Raw genomic sequence first — 18,636 nt, forward strand, 5'->3', positions numbered from 1 at the left:
ACTTAGTATTTCCTTGCTTGCTCACACTTGCCCTCCTCTGATACACCCTCTGCAAGACGGATCTTCCCCTGAAACAACTTTCCACCTGCTGCTGTCATCTCATGAACATTTGCTTCCCCTTCCTAGTGTCCCCCTAGAATGCCATTGCAGCCAATGCATAATGTGATAATCATGCTTCTTACCATATTCTCAGCAACTTCTGATAAATTTTATTCACTTTATTCCATAGTCTTCACACATCAGTAATCTTCCTTAACTTCCTAGCTGCAGGTTAACCCATTCGGAATCATTTCTTTTTCCTTCTCTCCTTTGGCAAATCCTTTCTATCTTTTAAGGTCTTTTTCTTGTCTCTCTACCATCCTGCCTTCCTGAACTTCTTTTTTTTTCCGTTTAAGTAACCTTTCAATCTCCTTCCCCAATTTCCTCATAAACATTTAGAGTTTATTCCTCACACGTTAGACAGCGGTTTACGAATGGCCAGGCATAATGGACTCAGAATGAGTTGGCACCCCCGAGGTACCTGTCTTGCTGGGGAGCCACAGGTGAAGGGCTGGCTGCTGGACACATGTTTGTATGGAGTCAGGCTGAGTGGCCTCAGGGTGTTTGCTGTGCACTTGTGTGTGTTTCTCGCTAGTTGGTTTCCTCGTCCAGCCACCTGTGACCTCCCTCCATCCAGCCCAGGGAATCCTTCTCATCACAGGGGTAGGATGTTTGTCTCATTTTCCATCACATCCTTTCCCCAGAGTTTGGTTGTGAGTTGTTCCCATTCCAAAGACCTTTCCTCTTTGAAGAGAAAAGAGAAAATCTTGTCTCACCTTTTCTCTCACTTCACTTCTGCTCTATTATCTCCTCCGTCCAGAATGGCCCACTGACTCAAATGGGTGTAGATCCGAAGATGGCAAGAAATGCCAGCAATTCTGAGCTAATAATACGGATGGATCAGGAAAACTTGAAAACCTTTATCCCGCCACATTAAATAAAATTGCACGTCCAGTGTATTCAGAGTCTCAGTGTAGACACACAAATGATATAGAAATTGAAGTACACTCTACTCCTTTCCTGATTTATTCTAATCCTCAAAGTTAACATGATGAACTATTTGTTAGGTAAAGTTTCAGACATTTTCTACACATGCACACTTTTCTTTTTCTCACACAAGAGTGTGAACTAGGTCACTTTCAACATGCTGTGATTCTGTGATTCACTGTCTCCCACCGAGTCATCCACTGATAAAGTAATCTGTTTCATGGAGAAATATTTCCAATAGGTAATAGCCAATGTCTGTGGAGTGCTTACTCTGTGTCGGTTTCTTGTAACTACTTTAGAGATCTTTTGTACAACGTACCCATGGACCAGGTACAGTTATAACCCCCAGGTGCCAGATAAGTGCAGATAAGTACAAATAAATACAGAGGCCAAGTGACTTGCCCAAGACACTGGAGCAAATCAAAATCCATGCCTCTGTAATCATTTTGCTCTATTGCCTCTGTCTGGGAGGCTTGATGAGTTGGCAACTAAAACCTTAAATATCCTGTTCCATTTTTACATCTGTGACACAAGCGTGGGGCTGTGATACGGGGTAACTAACCTGACTACTTTTGAAAACCCTTATGCACCTGGATGAAAGTAAGCCAGGGACTGCAAGCTATAGATTGAAGGTTTCCTACCGACTTTTAAAAATAGCTTCTTGAATGCAATTTATGTAACGTCAAGTCTAGGATGTAGTCCAAATAGTAACAGAAAAATGGAGCTATGTAGAAAAATACTTAAAAGTTGACAAGTATTGGGAGTGTAGTATTTTTGGGGCCAGCGTGTAGACCACAGGAAAACTTGCTGTTTCCATCCCAAAGGGAAGAGCCCTATGTTGCAACTGCCAAGGTCCCTGGGGCAGCAAGTGTGCTCACTGCTTAGTAAAGAAGCATCCTGAGTTTGATAGAATCATATGGGAGCCTTACATTTGGTTAGCAGTTCTACATTCTTGATGTAACAATATTTTCAGGGTGTGGGAGGGTATCAAGCTCTGAAAATACCCTTGGAGAGATTTGCTTATTAAGTTTGGCTTTTTCAATCTCCCTACGACTTCTTTACTAAACACCAGGCGGTTTCCTTCACTTTTCAGAACCATGTTGTTTTTCCCTTGTCTAATGAACTTTGAAATACTTTTGGATGAGCTATTAAGTTTGGAAAAAAATAAACCTCTCTTTAAAATAAGGAAGGTAATAACAATGACAAGTAGAAAAAGCTCTAAAACAGAGAATATCCTCCATTCTAGCCAATGCCTGGGAGTGGAAGGTTCGTGCTCGCTGTCCAGGAGGTAGAAATAAAAGCTGAGGAGGCGCTGAGGCGTCTCCTGGATCTCTATAAGCCTCCATCATTTCTGCTGAGTAGGGTTGACAGATAAAATATAGGCTGTTTAGTTAAATATGAATGTCAGAAAAACAACGAGTACATTTTGAAGATAAGTATGCCCCAAATAGTACATAGGATCTACTTATAGTAAAAATAATGACTTATTATTCATGTGAAGTTCAAGTTTAACTGGGTATCCTGTATTTTTATTTACTAAATCTGCCAGCCCTACTGATGATCCACAATGGAGGCAGTTCAGGAGCGGTACATGCTGGCTCTCGGACAGTCAGAAATTGCTTCAGCAGATCGAGGTACAGTATGAAATTCTTTTTGGATGTAGCTCAGAAGCCATGGCCAGCCCTTGACTGCAAGTACTGCCTCGGGTTTCCCTGAGGTGGGGTAAACCTTCCTCTTAATGGCCTTTTGGTAAGTCTGGAAGACCATATCCAAGGGGAGCCCCAAAGTCAGTTTCCTCCTCACAACCATGTTTCCAATTCCTGGAATTGGCTGCATGTGACTCACAAGAGATGAGGAGGTGTGTGGAAATTGGGAGTGTCATGGCTTGAACCCTTTGTAGGTAAAGTTTTGCTGTTCTGAGAGTTTGAACAGGAGCAATGTGAAAGACTCCAGGTCCCCAGGTAGATAGAACTAATCCTGTTCTACTTCTGTGTATGTGACAAGTCTCTAATAGTTCAGAGAGCAAGTATCTGGTCTTAGAAAGACTGATCCAAGCTTGGATGTTTCTGGTGACAAGGCAAGGTCCTGAGTTTCAAGTTCACCTTTTATGGTTGAGGAGACAATAAGGTGGTCAGAAGGGAAATCATGGAGGAGACCTTGGCTTCATCCATTGTGCAGGCTTGTATATGTGGTTCTATGTAGATTGTGTTTCAAAGGTGGAGCTTGTTTACAACTATGAACATTCTCCGATGTGCTTTTTGGACCTTCATTCCCAGAGCGAGAGCAGTGCCGAGGCTCTAGAGATGCCATGGATATTCTGAGCTGTCAGTGGCATTTCCCAGGTACTGTTCCCTTGGTGCCGCTCCTTGAAATGTCCAAAGGGATTATCATCTGTCTTGTGGCGGGTCCTAGCATTGTGAAAGGAAGCTGCTGCACCTGGCTCAGAGGATTTCGGATGTGGTGGGAGGAGGAGGAGTACTACGACTCTAAATTGTATCACAGCATATCTATTCCATCTTGAGAGTGGGGTTGGGGGGTTACGAATGGGGGGCTTTTACTGTGCTTTTATACACTGTACCCTTGAAACTAATTCAATATTTTAAAATTAATTAATTTATTTTGGGCTGCATTGGGTCTTTGTTGCTGCTAGCGGGCGTTCTCTAGTTGCAGTGAGCGGGGGCTACTCTTGGCTGTGGTGCACGGGCTTCTCATTGCAGTGGCTTCTCTTGTTGCGGAGCATGGGCTCTAGGCAGGCAGGCTTCCGTAGTTGTGGCACGTGGGCTCGGTAGATGTGGCACACGGGCTGTAGAGCGCAGGCTCAGTAGTTGTGGCGCGCGGGCTTAGTTACTCCGTGGCACGTGGGATCTTCCCAGACCAGGGCTCGAACCCATGTCCCCTGCATTCGCAGGCATATTCTTAACCACTGCTCCACCAGGGAAGCCCAATAATTCAGTTTTTTATAAAGAGAAGATTCCTAATATTATTCCAAAGTTTTAAAAATATGTAGTTGGATAACACTATGAAAAATTAGCTGATACATTCTTTTATTATTTCTCTTTGCTCCCTGGATTTTTTTCCCCATCCAGTCAGCTAGGCACTGTGAGTTCACTGCATTAGGAAGGTAAAGACTCAGCAGAAATGAGGGAGAAAAAAAGAAAATTCTCAGCTTTGGAATGTTCACAACGGAGGCCACAGTAGAACAGGTGAGAATTCTGTGAACAAAAGATAAATGTCGTCTCAAATGTCAAAAAGTATTCTCTGCACTGGGAGGCAGGAGAGGGAGGGAGGGAAGGACTGAAGGAGAGAGATCAGTGTGGCCAGGGACATGGAGACTGTGCTTGAGGACGATAGGCCCAGGAAGAGAATCAGAATCTGGAGAAGAGTCAGCCTGCACGTGATCATTGCCTCCAGCCAGCACCCTCATCTGAGACCTCGGGAAATTCAGAGAGAGAGTGGGAGTACGTCAGGAGGGCCACGCGCATAGTCTGTGTGGCAGGGGTTGTGGCCATTCCCTATTTGTGAGGAGTCCCCAGCAATTTGCAGGCCTCTTCTGGAAAATGCTGGCGGACGTCTCTAGTGCTTATGTGAAAGCTTGTTCACAAACCGTGAAAGATACAGATGTAGATGACAGATAGATGCATAGATAGAACAATGTAATTAAATAAAACCTCCAGGAAAGGTTTGGAAAATGCCCTTTATTGCATAGGACGTTTCTATTGTCATATGATGTTAGACTGAGTGCCGGTCCCTTCATCCTCCTTCAGACCACGGCATTCTGTCTGCTACTCTCCCGAGGGTCCTTTCTTCTCCCTGGAAGGGATAAAACAAATGAGGTAGAACAGGAAGAGACAAGAAGCACTCCAAGCTCTGCTGGTCAGGGTTACCCTCCAGCGTTGCCTTAATGCTCAGAGCCACACACACCACAGTGAGCTTGGCTCCAGATCAACTGCCACGCAACGAAGGTTCTGGAACATTTCCATATCTCGGGGGACCTCACTTCCACGTGACTCTCTTTCATATTCCCCTTTGTCACAGAAGGCTAGGTCCAGTGGTCAGGGTGAGACCTCGGCTCAGGCCCAAGGCTCTCAGACCTCAAAGTTGTGGTCCTGCAAGGGCCCCTGTCCTCTCTTCACACCACACCTGGCTCTCTCTGCCGAGAAGGAGCTGCTGGCAGTACGTCCTCTAAGAGTTGAGGTCCATCGTGCAGACCCTGAGAAAACTCCTAGGAAAAGGCTCCACCTTCTTGATTAAGTCAACAGAGCTCAGTTCCTTTGGTAGTGCTGGGCGTGTCCCAAGCGGATGCAACTGCAGAGCCATGAGGTCAACCAGCACATGTGTGCGGCCCCTTGGACTCCTCTGGGCCCTCGTGACATAGGCTCAGAAGACTGCCAGCCTCAAGCCTTACCTCTTCCAAGGGACGGCCACACCGTCTTCCAGGACTTCTGTCCCATGAATCTCAGTTGCTGTGTGGAAATCAAAAGAGAGAAAAGACCCTACCTGCGGGGTCTCTTCGGGCTGGGGCCTTCCCCCGTGGGCTGCTCTCCCTCATTCTCCTTTTCTTCTTGCTTCTCTTCCTCCTCCTCCTCCTCCTCCTCCTCTTCCTCGGGGGTGCTCTGGATTCCACATTGCCCATCAGCTTGGCCATGGTGAGATGAAAGACACGGCAGCTGAAGCCCTCCAGGACGCCGAAGTTCACGTGCTGTTGGAGGATCTCCAAGGTGGGGAAGACCCGGCAGCAAGCCATGCACCTGAAGCCGGTCTCCATGGTCACCATCCAGTCCGCTGTCTTGGCGCTGGGTCTCTCCTCGACGGCAGGTGACCCTGATGGGCTGCCTGGCTCTGCCCTTTCCTCATACTCTTTCTCCTCCCCAGTGGGCTCACTGTCAGACAGGAGGCTTTCGGTGGACACATCAGAAGAGGGGTCAGTGGCTACTGCGCACACATCCTCAGGAAGGGTCACTTCTTCTATCCTCAGCTGCTTTTCAGGCAACTCCAAGGGTTTCTTTGTCTTCCAGGAGACAGCGACACCCTTGTTGACTTGTACCTGCATGTAGTATATTTTCATGCCCCTTTCCTCTTTGTCTGGGTGCAGATAGTTCTTACAGGGTGAAGAGGGTGAGGAGGAGACACAGTATGATGGGGAAGCGGTCTCTCCTTCTTCCTGATCCTGGGCTAGGGGTGGTCTAGGCTGGGCAGTGTCTCGATGAAACCTCCGGATTCCTGAAAAAGGAAATTAAAAACATAATAACATGCATGGGCCATGCCGGAAGCTGAGGGAGCAGGTGTGGTAGACGAGAGAGGGACATTTGCACGACATGGCTATGTCGTGAGCTTGGTGTCTGTTGGCCGTAGGACGGAGTGGTGTATCTGGTGTCATCTGTGGGCTTTTCGTGTGCGTGGGGGGGATACTGGAGCGGTGTCTGTATACAGGGGTGTGGAGTATGGTGGTGAGGGCTGTGGTATGGGAGGGATGCGGCTGGATGCGTATACGACGAGGAGTGTGAGTTTGGGAATATCGGTGGTGCATTCCTTGTGGAATGGGGCTGTGGTGCAGGAGAGGAGCATTGTGGATCACGTGCTTGGGGTTTATGTGTGCACTGAGAAGGGCTGTGCCTGGAGGGCGCATGTATGTGTGAGCTGTGTGGACCTGAGCTGGATGGTCCTGCTCTGAGCCTGGAGGTCTATGATGCAGAACTCTGTCCTTCTCTGGAAGCAAAGGCAAAGACAAAGCCTACATTTTCCTCTGAAGATGCTTAATCTGGTCCCTCTTCCCTCCACCTCAAGCCCAGACCTTTCCGGCCCCTGCTCCTTGACTTCCCCACCATGGTAGTAGCAGTATTCACACACACACACACCCCCACACTCAGCTGGCACCCACGCCCTCGTAACAGCTCAGCCATCCTGCCCAGGCTCTTCCACAGAGCCCTCATCACCTCTGATGACCCTGGATTTCCTCTCAGCCTCCGTGGGATCTGTGTGCCTCCTGCCTCACAGCCAAGCACCCCCTCACCCGAGGAGCCCCGCGCCCTTACCAGCGTAGATGAGCTTGCGTGGAGTAGAAGTACAGAAGAAGTATTTAGAGGCAGAGGAGACCTCCCCTGCCCCTGGGCTGCAGCCTTGGGCCACCACAGTGGATCCAAGCCGAGGGGGATCCTCTTGTGACTTCGAGATTCCTGAGGGAGGAATGAAAGGCTCAGGGTGGGTTCATCAGTCCTCTGTCCACAAATATTTACTGAGTGTGTGACACGTGTCAGGTGCAGTGAATACACACAGTTGAGAGTGTGGTTCCCAGTGGATACTCCAGGATTTAATTCCAATCAATACTTATTCTCTCACTGTCTTGTTGGTAATGTAGGCGTCGGTGGTGACTGTGAGTGTGTGGGAAGAGTGAGTGATGTGTATCAGTTATGTCTGTGGTGAGTGTGGGGTTGGCGTGGGGAGCACAGTGCAGATGTGTCTATCTGTGTCTGTGGCCTTTGTGTGCATGGTTTCTGTTCACAAGTCAGGAATTCTGGGACATGTAACTTTTCCTCATTACACGGTGTGGCTTGTATTTATGGTGTGTGTTGATTCATTCATTCACCAAGATTCAGTGAGCAGCTAGTCCTGTGTATCTGGCACTCTTCCATTGTTGTAGTCTCTGGTAATGCTGCACATTCTAGTAGGGGAAGACACACACTAAACAAAACTACAGTAAATATATAATACATCAGCTGGTGGTAGGTTTATAAGGGTTGCCAGACTTAGCGAACAAAAATACAGGGCACCCAGTTAAATTTCAGTTTCAGATAAACCCAGAATAATTTTTTAGTGTAAGTATTCCCATGCAGTATTTGGTCTGACTTATTTTGAGTGTAAGTATGGCCCATACAATATTTGGGACATCCTGATACTGAAACATTACTTGTTGTTTATCTGGAATTCAAATTGAACTGGATAGCCCATATTTTCTCTGGCAACCCTGACATGGGTTAGTGAGACTGTGGTTTACTGTGGTTGGTACAAAGCGGGTCTGGCATTACTCAAGAATGTGTTATAAGTGTGGTGTGTATGACACGTGACTGGTTTTTATAGAGGTATTTAGAGATGGCTGAAGTTAGCTGTGTTTGTGCGAGAGTTGAGATACATATATATATAGTGTGTGTGTGTGTGTGTGTGTCATATATAGATAGTGTGTGTGTCTATATACATATCTCATCTCCAGCGTTTGGTGTTGGAGGAAAGGATTGTGATACAGGTGGGTTGTATGAGAACGTAGTACAAGAGGGATGCGTGTATATACCTCCATGTGCTGTGTGTGGTTTAATAAGGAAGTTATATGTGGGGTGTGTGATATTTTTGCTGTATCAGAGTGTACATGGGTGTATGAGTTACTGTCTCATAAAACACCCCTAACAAGAATTCTGTATACACTCTTACGTACACCGAGTGTCAGCCAGGTCCAGGCAGGGTGACAAGAACTTTACCACGCAGACTTTCTATCTGGTAAGCACTCTACCCCCATTCATCCCGCTCTTCTCTGCAATACCACAAACACACAGACACACACTCACACACACACACACACACACACACACATTCACACACCCACACACACAGAGGAACATAGAGCAAAATATTCTGAATGGTCAGGGGCAGTCATTGCCTTCCCCAGCCTGTCCCAGCCACTGCCTGAAAATCTGCCTGCTGTCTAGAGCTCCATTCCCAGGGCCCATCCTACAGTCTCCAGGGCCCTGGGCCTGGTAGGAGCTACTGGGCTCTAATGTGGGGCAGAGGCCTCTAGCTGGAGCTCTGGGGTGACCACCCCTCTCCCAGGGCAAGCTACTCGCCTACATTTAATGCACGCAGGCACCCCGTGGCCCGTGGCTCTCAGAGCTCCCTGCAGGACCCTGAGGCCATTTCTCACCCCCGCCCACGCGGTCTCAGTCTCTGGAAAACCCTTCCCTTCCCTTGATCTCCTTTGGGAAATTCTTCCTGTTGAAGGAATAAAACCTCCTTGCTTTCAATATGACACCATCCCTAGACAAACAATCTTCTTCCGAAGTGCATTCCACTTGTCAAGATATTTTTCAACAGGGCCTTCAACTCATGGGGCTTCTCTTTCCACTTTGGTAAAAGAGGCCAAGCAACTCCTGGGTCTCTCTCAGCATCCTTGCATCCTTCACATCCCCACCTCTTGACCCCAGGGAAAGATCCAAGAGAATAAGAGAGAAATCGGGGACTGAGAAAAGCTGCACCTCTAGGTCTGTGCAAGCAGGATGCAGCCTGCTGTGAGTCCGACAAAGCTCCAGGCCCGGCTGCCCCAGGAGAGAGTCCTCAGACCATCGGAGCTGACCTCCCATCTCCCAGGGGCCATCTGGCCGTTCTGTGCCATCTCACACCACAGGGACCCTCCGGATGGATACGGCAGCATCAGTGAGACAAGGTCTCTCACTCCCTGCTTCACAGGTGACACGTTCTCAGTCCCCCGCTTCCTAGAGAAGGTTCAGTTTGGCAGAAACCCATGTGCCCCAGACAAGTTGCCCCCCACATACCTCCTCTGTTCTCGGCAGTTTCCTGGGACTCTTCATTTTCCAGATGTTTCCTCTTTTGTCGCCGTTCCATCGTACCAACTAGAAGTCTCCCTTAGAAGATGCCTCAAGAGATGTCCAACTCCTCCTCTTCCCTACAGGTTGGCCCTTGTTGGCTCTTGGGCAATCCGTTGAAATGATTCAGTACAAATAAAAATAGTCAAGTCTCCTAAATGGCTGAAAAACTTGTACCACTGAGTGAACCAGCAGTACTGCCTAGTGCTCACCAGGGCTGTTATGTTTGCAAGGTTGCCAGGCGCACAGCGGAATTCTGTGACCTCAGTGATGACATCAGAGCATTCGGTGGACCTAGGTTGAGCACAGTGTCTGCAATAGCACAGGCCCCATTTTCAAGAACAATTCCTTTTTCCCAGCCGAACCTTTCCCGTGAAAGGGAAAGGTTCATACCATATCTATTATAAATTGTATCATACCATGTCTATTATAAAATGAACAGTTTGATTGGAGATCTTTTTTATTTTTAGTTTCTGCTTTATAACAAAGTGAATCAGTCATACATATACATCTGTTCCCACATCCCTTCCCTCATGCATCTCCCTCCCTCCCACCCTCCCCATCCCACCCCTCCAGGTGGTCACAAAGCACCGAGCTGATCTCCCTGTGCTCTGCGGCTGCTTCCCACTATCTATCTACCTTACGTTTGGTAGTGTATATATGTCCATGCCTCTCTTTCGTTTTGTCACAGCTTACCCTTCCCCCTCCCCATATCCTCAAGTCCATTCTCAAGTAGGTCTGTGTCTGTATTCCCGTTTTACCCCTAGGTTCTTCATGACTTTTTTTTAAATTCCATATATATGTGTTAGCATACGGTATTTGTCTTTCTCTTTCTGACTTAACTTCACTCTGTATGGCAGACTCTAGGTCTATCCACCTCATTACAAATAGCTCAGTTTCATTTCTTTTTATGGCTGAGTAATATTCCATTGTATATATGTGCCACATCTTCTTTATCCATTCATCCGATGATGGACACTTAGGTTGTTTCCAGCTCCGGGCTATTGTGAATAGAGCTGCAATGAACATTTTGGTCCATGTCTCTTTTTGAATTATGGTTTTCTCAGGGTATATGCCTAGTAGTGGGATTGCTGGATCATATGGTAGTTCTATTTGTAGTTTTTTAAGGAACCTCCATACTGTTCTCCACAGTGGCTGTACCAATTCACATTCCCACCAGCAGTGCAAGAGTGTTCCCTTTTCTCCACACCCTCTCCAGTATTTATTGTTTCTAGATTTCTTGATGATGGCCATTCTGACTGGTGTGAGATGGTATCTCATTGTAGTTTTGATTTGCATTTCTCTAATGATTAATGATGTTGAACATTCTTTCATGTGTTTGTTGGTAGTCTGTATATCTTCTTTGGAGAAATGCCTATTTAAGTCTTCTGCCCATTTTTGGATTGGGTTGTTTGTTTTTTAGCTATTGAGCTGCATGAGCTGTTTATAAATTTTGGAGATTAATCCTTTGTCAGTTGCTTCATTTGCAAATATTTTCTCCCATTCTGAGGGTTGTCTTTTGGTCTTGTTTATGGTTTCCTTTGCTGTGCAAAAGCTTTGAAGTTTCTTTGGGTCCCATTTGTTTATCTTTGTTTTTATTTCCATTTCTCTAGGAGGTGGGTCCAAAAGGATCTTGCTGTGATTTATGTCATAGAGTGTTCTGCCTATGTTTTCCTCTAAGAGTTTGATAGTTTCTGGCCTTACATTTAGGTCTTTAATCCATTTTGAGCTTATTTTTGTGTATGGTGTTAGGGAATGATGTAATCTCATACTTTTACATGTCCCTGTCCAGTTTTCCCAGCACCACTTATTGAAGAGGCTGTCCTTTCTCCACTGTACATTCCTGCCTCCTTTATCAAAGATAAGTTGACCATATGTGCGTGGGTTTATCTCTGGGCTTTCTATCCTGTTCCATTGATCTATCTTTCTGTTTTTGTGCCAGTACCACACTGTCTTGATTACTGTAGCTTTGTAGTATAGTCTGAAGTCAGGGAGCCTGATTCCTCCAGCTCCGTTTTTCGTTCTCAAGATTGCTTTGGCTATTCGGGGTCTTTTGTTTCTCCAAACAAATGTTGAAATTTTTTGTTCTAGTTCTGTGGAAAATGCCAGTGGTAGTTTGATAGGGATTGCATTGAATCTGTAGATTGCTTTGGGTAGTAGAGTCGTTTTCACAATATTGATTCTTCCAATCCAGGAGCATGGTATATCTCTCCATCTATTTGTATCATCTTTAATTTCTTTCATCAGTGTCTTATAATTCTCTGCATACAGGTCTTTTGTCTCCTTAGGTAGGTTTATTCCTAGATAGTTTATTGTTTTTGTTGCAATGGTAAATGGGAGTGTTTTCTTGATTTCATTTTCAGATTTTTCATCATTAGTGTACAGGAATGCCAGAGATTTCTGTGCATTAATTTTGTATCCTGCTACTTTACCAAATTCATTGATTAGCTCTAGTAGTTTTCTGGTAGCATCTTTAGGATTCTCTATGTATAGTATCATGTCATCAGCAAACAGTGACAGCTTTACTTCTTCTGGAGATCTTTTAATGTCTTTTCTAGAGAGATTTAATCTGAATATTTTAAATGGTCTCCAGTTTCCCTGTGGATTGTTGACATTTTAAACTCTGCACTGCAATTTTCCCTCCATACATGTAATTTTGTCACGGCTATTTCTGTACTTAAAGATGAAGAACTATATAATTGATTTCTTCATTTTTTTCCCATCTCTTTCCAAGGTACTGAATTTGATTGTGTCTTACGAATGAGTGAAAAATGTTAGTCCTTGAGTCAGGACATTGGGCCCTTTACCAAGTAACTCAACCTATCTGGGCTTCAGCTTCTGTATGTGCAATCAAGAGGCTTGGACTAGCTGACTTTTCAAATGCTGTGTTTCTTTGATTCACTCTCACTTACTGATCTGCTCCTTAAGAAGAGGGTCTGTTCTCATAAAGTAACAACAGTCTTTTCCTAACCTTGGGTTGGGCGGAGTTTCACTGGTCGTACTCAGTTTGTTAGTTCTATTTCCTTCTACGTATGCTTAGCTCTAAATAATTTATATAGCTCTTGTGACTATTTTTAGATCTTATTTTTTCCTTATTTTCTTTTACAGTTTCTAATTTGTTATCGCCAGTGTAGAGGAGCCTGATTGATTTTTAACATTTATTGATCTTGTATGTGTGTGCCTTGTTGAACCGTCTTATTAGTTCCTGCTAGTTTATCTGTGGGTTCTTTTGGGTCTCGTAGATAAATGAGCATATTAAATGTAAATAATGTGTTCTTTGGATCAAGTTTATTTTCTTGCATCTATATATATAGAAGCAATATGTTGAATTGATTTAAATATTTCAATACTTACATACCTGTTATCACAATCTAACGTTCTTGATCTTCTTTTCTTTCGATCAATATTACGTTTTCAAGATTTCTCCACGTGAATCCATATAGATCTAGGTCTTTGATTTTTGACCGTTTGCTATTATTTCATCACATGCGTATAGCATCATTTATTTTCCATTCAAGCATTATTGGACAATTGGATTGTTTCCCTCCCTTCTCTAGAACAAACAACGTTTCCTAGAATATCCCTGAAGATGTCTGACAGTCGAGAAGGGCCAGGCTGCCCGAAGGATTGCTACTTGCTTTTAGCCACCTTCCAACAGGCCATCTCCAGCCAGCCATTTGAAGCACAGCGGAAATGAAAACTCCCCCAAATGTGGAGATCTCAGGAGCTTCCTAGAAGGTGGGAGGTTAATGATAGGCATCCTGCTGGGATCCCAGGGGAGTCTGAGCTGGCCTGAAGCTCATCTTCCTGCTCCACCTCTCAAGAGAAATGTGGAGGAAAGAAGACTTCAAAAACTGTGAGTAGGTAGAGGGAGAGATATTGGGGGCCAAAGCTGTGACTGAGGTCTTGGAGTGGGCTGTGAGCACGCAGAGCCTCTAGAGAGCCAGGCTCTGCCTTCTGAGAACTTCTCCCCTAAGGCTGCTCCTAATTCAGGTGATACCAGCCATATAGAGCCGACTTGGCCCACACTGTCACAGAAAGCCTTATCAGAATCTCTTCTTCTTCATACACTCTTGTGTCTGTGACTTGGTTATTGCCTTTGGTGCTCCAGTGATGTGAACCACAGTCGCTCGGGGATGGAGGACACTAGTGACCCATCTTGCTCTGTGGCCTCAGTCCACAGCTTGTGGGTAAGGGAAGAGGCCAAATGAAGGTCAAGAAGGGAAGATGGAGTTTGAAGAGAAGACCTGAGTTAAGGGTGTCTTCTCAAGTCTTGATGAATGAAATGTAGCTCCAGTACCTGAAGTCCTGCTTGTTCTCAAGGCTGACCACGGGGCTGGGTGCACTCAGTGAAGGAGCCGTATACACTTAGTATTTCCTTGCTTGCTCACACTTGCCCTCCTCTGATACACCCTCTGCAAGACGGATCTTCCCCTGAAACAACTTTCCACCTGCTGCTGTCATCTCATGAACATTTGCTTCCCCTTCCTAGTGTCCCCCTAGAATGCCATTGCAGCCAATTCATAATGTGATAATCATGCTTCTTACCATATTCTCAGCAACTTCTGATAAATTTTATTCACTTTATTCCATAGTCTTCACACATCAGTAATCTTCCTTAACTTCCTAGCTGCAGGTTAACCCATTCGGAATCATTTCTTTTTCCTTCTCTCCTTTGGCAAATCCTTTCTATCTTTTAAGGTCTTTTTCTTGTCTCTCTACCATCCTGCCTTCCTGAACTTCTTTTTTTTTCCGTTTAAGTAACCTTTCAATCTCCTTCCCCAATTTCCTCATAAACATTTAGAGTTTATTCCTCACACGTTAGACAGCGGTTTACGAATGGCCAGGCATAATGGACTCAGAATGAGTTGGCACCCCCGAGGTACCTGTCTTGCTGGGGAGCCACAGGTGAAGGGCTGGCTGCTGGACACATGTTTGTATGGAGTCAGGCTGAGTGGCCTCAGGGTGTTTGCTGTGCACTTGTGTGTGTTTCTCGCTAGTTGGTTTCCTCGTCCAGCCACCTGTGACCTCCCTCCATCCAGCCCAGGGAATCCTTCTCATCACAGGGGTAGGATGTTTGTCTCATTTTCCATCACATCCTTTCCCCAGAGTTTGGTTGTGAGTTGTTCCCATTCCAAAGACCTTTCCTCTTTGAAGAGAAAAGAGAAAATCTTGTCTCACCTTTTCTCTCACTTCACTTCTGCTCTATTATCTCCTCCGTCCAGAATGGCCCACTGACTCAAATGGGTGTAGATCCGAAGATGGCAAGAAATGCCAGCAATTCTGAGCTAATAATACGGATGGATCAGGAAAACTTGAAAACCTTTATCCCGCCACATTAAATAAAATTGCACGTCCAGTGTATTCAGAGTCTCAGTGTAGACACACAAATGATATAGAAATTGAAGTACACTCTACTCCTTTCCTGATTTATTCTAATCCTCAAAGTTAACATGATGAACTATTTGTTAGGTAAAGTTTCAGACATTTTCTACACATGCACACTTTTCTTTTTCTCACACAAGAGTGTGAACTAGGTCACTTTCAACATGCTGTGATTCTGTGATTCACTGTCTCCCACCGAGTCATCCACTGATAAAGTAATCTGTTTCATGGAGAAATATTTCCAATAGGTAATAGCCAATGTCTGTGGAGTGCTTACTCTGTGTCGGTTTCTTGTAACTACTTTAGAGATCTTTTGTACAACGTACCCATGGACCAGGTACAGTTATAACCCCCAGGTGCCAGATAAGTGCAGATAAGTACAAATAAATACAGAGGCCAAGTGACTTGCCCAAGACACTGGAGCAAATCAAAATCCATGCCTCTGTAATCATTTTGCTCTATTGCCTCTGTCTGGGAGGCTTGATGAGTTGGCAACTAAAACCTTAAATATCCTGTTCCATTTTTACATCTGTGACACAAGCGTGGGGCTGTGATACGGGGTAACTAACCTGACTACTTTTGAAAACCCTTATGCACCTGGATGAAAGTAAGCCAGGGACTGCAAGCTATAGATTGAAGGTTTCCTACCGACTTTTAAAAATAGCTTCTTGAATGCAATTTATGTAACGTCAAGTCTAGGATGTAGTCCAAATAGTAACAGAAAAATGGAGCTATGTAGAAAAATACGTAAAGTTGACAAGTATTGGGAGTGTAGTATTTTTGGGGCCAGCGTGTAGACCACAGGAAAACTTGCTGTTTCCATCCCAAAGGGAAGAGCCCTATGTTGCAACTGCCAAGGTCCCTGGGGCAGCAAGTGTGCTCACTGCTTAGTAAAGAAGCATCCTGAGTTTGATAGAATCATATGGGAGCCTTACATTTGGTTAGCAGTTCTACATTCTTGATGTAATAATATTTTCAGGGTGTGGGAGGGTATCAAGCTCTGAAAATACCCTTGGAGAGATTTGCTTATTAAGTTTGGCTTTTTCAATCTCCCTACGACTTCTTTACTAAACACCAGGCGGTTTCCTTCACTTTTCAGAACCATGTTGTTTTTCCCTTGTCTAATGAACTTTGAAATACTTTTGGATGAGCTATTAAGTTTGGAAAAAAATAAACCTCTCTTTAAAATAAGGAAGGTAATAACAATGACAAGTAGAAAAAGCTCTAAAACAGAGAATATCCTCCATTCTAGCCAATGCCTGGGAGTGGAAGGTTCGTGCTCGCTGTCCAGGACATAGAAATAAAAGCTGAGGAGGCGCTGAGGCGTCTCCTGGATCTCTATAAGCCTCCATCATTTCTGCTGAGTAGGGTTGACAGATAAAATATAGGCTGTTTAGTTAAATATGAATGTCAGAAAAACAACGAGTACATTTTGAAGATAAGTATGCCCCAAATAGTACATAGGATCTACTTATAGTAAAAATAATGACTTATTATTCATGTGAAGTTCAAGTTTAACTGGGTATCCTGTATTTTTATTTACTAAATCTGCCAGCCCTACTGATGATCCACAATGGAGGCAGTTCAGGAGCGGTACATGCTGGCTCTCGGACAGTCAGAAATTGCTTCAGCAGATCGAGGTACAGTATGAAATTCTTTTTGGATGTAGCTCAGAAGCCATGGCCAGCCCTTGACTGCAAGTACTGCCTCGGGTTTCCCTGAGGTGGGGTAAACCTTCCTCTTAATGGCCTTTTGGTAAGTCTGGAAGACCATATCCAAGGGGAGCCCCAAAGTCAGTTTCCTCCTCACAACCATGTTTCCAATTCCTGGAATTGGCTGCATGTGACTCACAAGAGATGAGGAGGTGTGTGGAAATTGGGAGTGTCATGGCTTGAACCCTTTGTAGGTAAAGTTTTGCTGTTCTGAGAGTTTGAACAGGAGCAATGTGAAAGACTCCAGGTCCCCAGGTAGATAGAACTAATCCTGTTCTACTTCTGTGTATGTGACAAGTCTCTAATAGTTCAGAGAGCAAGTATCTGGTCTTAGAAAGACTGATCCAAGCTTGGATGTTTCTGGTGACAAGGCAAGGTCCTGAGTTTCAAGTTCACCTTTTATGGTTGAGGAGACAATAAGGTGGTCAGAAGGGAAATCATGGAGGAGACCTTGGCTTCATCCATTGTGCAGGCTTGTATATGTGGTTCTATGTAGATTGTGTTTCAAAGGTGGAGCTTGTTTACAACTATGAACATTCTCCGATGTGCTTTTTGGACCTTCATTCCCAGAGCGAGAGCAGTGCCGAGGCTCTAGAGATGCCATGGATATTCTGAGCTGTCAGTGGCATTTCCCAGGTACTGTTCCCTTGGTGCCGCTCCTTGAAATGTCCAAAGGGATTATCATCTGTCTTGTGGCGGGTCCTAGCATTGTGAAAGGAAGCTGCTGCACCTGGCTCAGAGGATTTCGGATGTGGTGGGAGGAGGAGTAGTACTACGACTCTAAATTGTATCACAGCATATCTATTCCATCTTGAGAGTGGGGTTGGGGGGTTACGAATGGGGGGCTTTTACTGTGCTTTTATACACTGTACCCTTGAAACTAATTCAATATTTTAAAATTAATTAATTTATTTTGGGCTGCATTGGGTCTTTGTTGCTGCTAGCGGGCGTTCTCTAGTTGCAGTGAGCGGGGGCTACTCTTGGCTGTGGTGCACGGGCTTCTCATTGCAGTGGCTTCTCTTGTTGCGGAGCATGGGCTCTAGGCAGGCAGGCTTCCGTAGTTGTGGCACGTGGGCTCGGTAGATGTGGCACACGGGCTGTAGAGCGCAGGCTCAGTAGTTGTGGCGCGCGGGCTTAGTTACTCCGTGGCACGTGGGATCTTCCCAGACCAGGGCTCGAACCCATGTCCCCTGCATTCGCAGGCATATTCTTAACCACTGCTCCACCAGGGAAGCCCAATAATTCAGTTTTTTATAAAGAGAAGATTCCTAATATTATTCCAAAGTTTTAAAAATATGTAGTTGGATAACACTATGAAAAATTAACTGATACATTCTTTTATTATTTCTCTTTGCTCCCTGGATTTTTTTTTCCCCATCCAGTCAGCTAGGCACTGTGAGTTCACTGCATTAGGAAGGTAAAGACTCAGCAGAAATGAGGGAGAAAAAAAGAAAATTCTCAGCTTTGGAATGTTCACGACGGAGGCCACAGTAGAACAGGTGAGAATTCTGTGAACAAAAGATAAATGTCGTCTCAAATGTCAAAAAGTATTCTCTGCACTGGGAGGCAGGAGAGGGAGGGAGGGAAGGACTGAAGGAGAGAGATCAGTGTGGCCAGGGACATGGAGACTGTGCTTGAGGACGATAGGCCCAGGAAGAGAATCAGAATCTGGAGAAGAGTCAGCCTGCACGTGATCATTGCCTCCAGCCAGCACCCTCATCTGAGACCTCGGGAAATTCAGAGAGAGAGTGGGAGTACGTCAGGAGGGCCACGCGCATAGTCTGTGTGGCAGGGGTTGTGGCCATTCCCTGTTTGTGAGGAGTCCCCAGCAATTTGCAGGCCTCTTCTGGAAAATGCTGGCGGACGTCTCTAGTGCTTATGTGAAAGCTTGTTCACAAACCGTGAAAGATACAGATGTAGATGACAGA

At 45.2% G+C, this 18,636-nt stretch overlaps 1 long non-coding RNA gene across 1 annotated transcript; it reads left to right on the top strand.

Moving 5' to 3' along the window:
• Positions 1-4,072: 4,072 nt before the first annotated feature.
• On the top strand, positions 4,073-13,490 carry LOC309797641. Its single transcript, XR_014292743.1, has 3 exons — positions 4,073-4,229; positions 5,663-5,841; positions 13,169-13,490. It is a non-coding gene; the product is annotated as an uncharacterized lncRNA (long non-coding RNA).
• The last annotated feature ends 5,146 nt before the right edge of the window (positions 13,491-18,636 follow it).

This window comes from Mesoplodon mirus (assembly GCF_964341445.2).
Source record: "Mesoplodon mirus genome assembly, contig: HAP1_SCAFFOLD_816, whole genome shotgun sequence".
In the NCBI taxonomy this organism is placed as follows: domain Eukaryota; kingdom Metazoa; phylum Chordata; class Mammalia; order Artiodactyla; family Ziphiidae; genus Mesoplodon; species Mesoplodon mirus.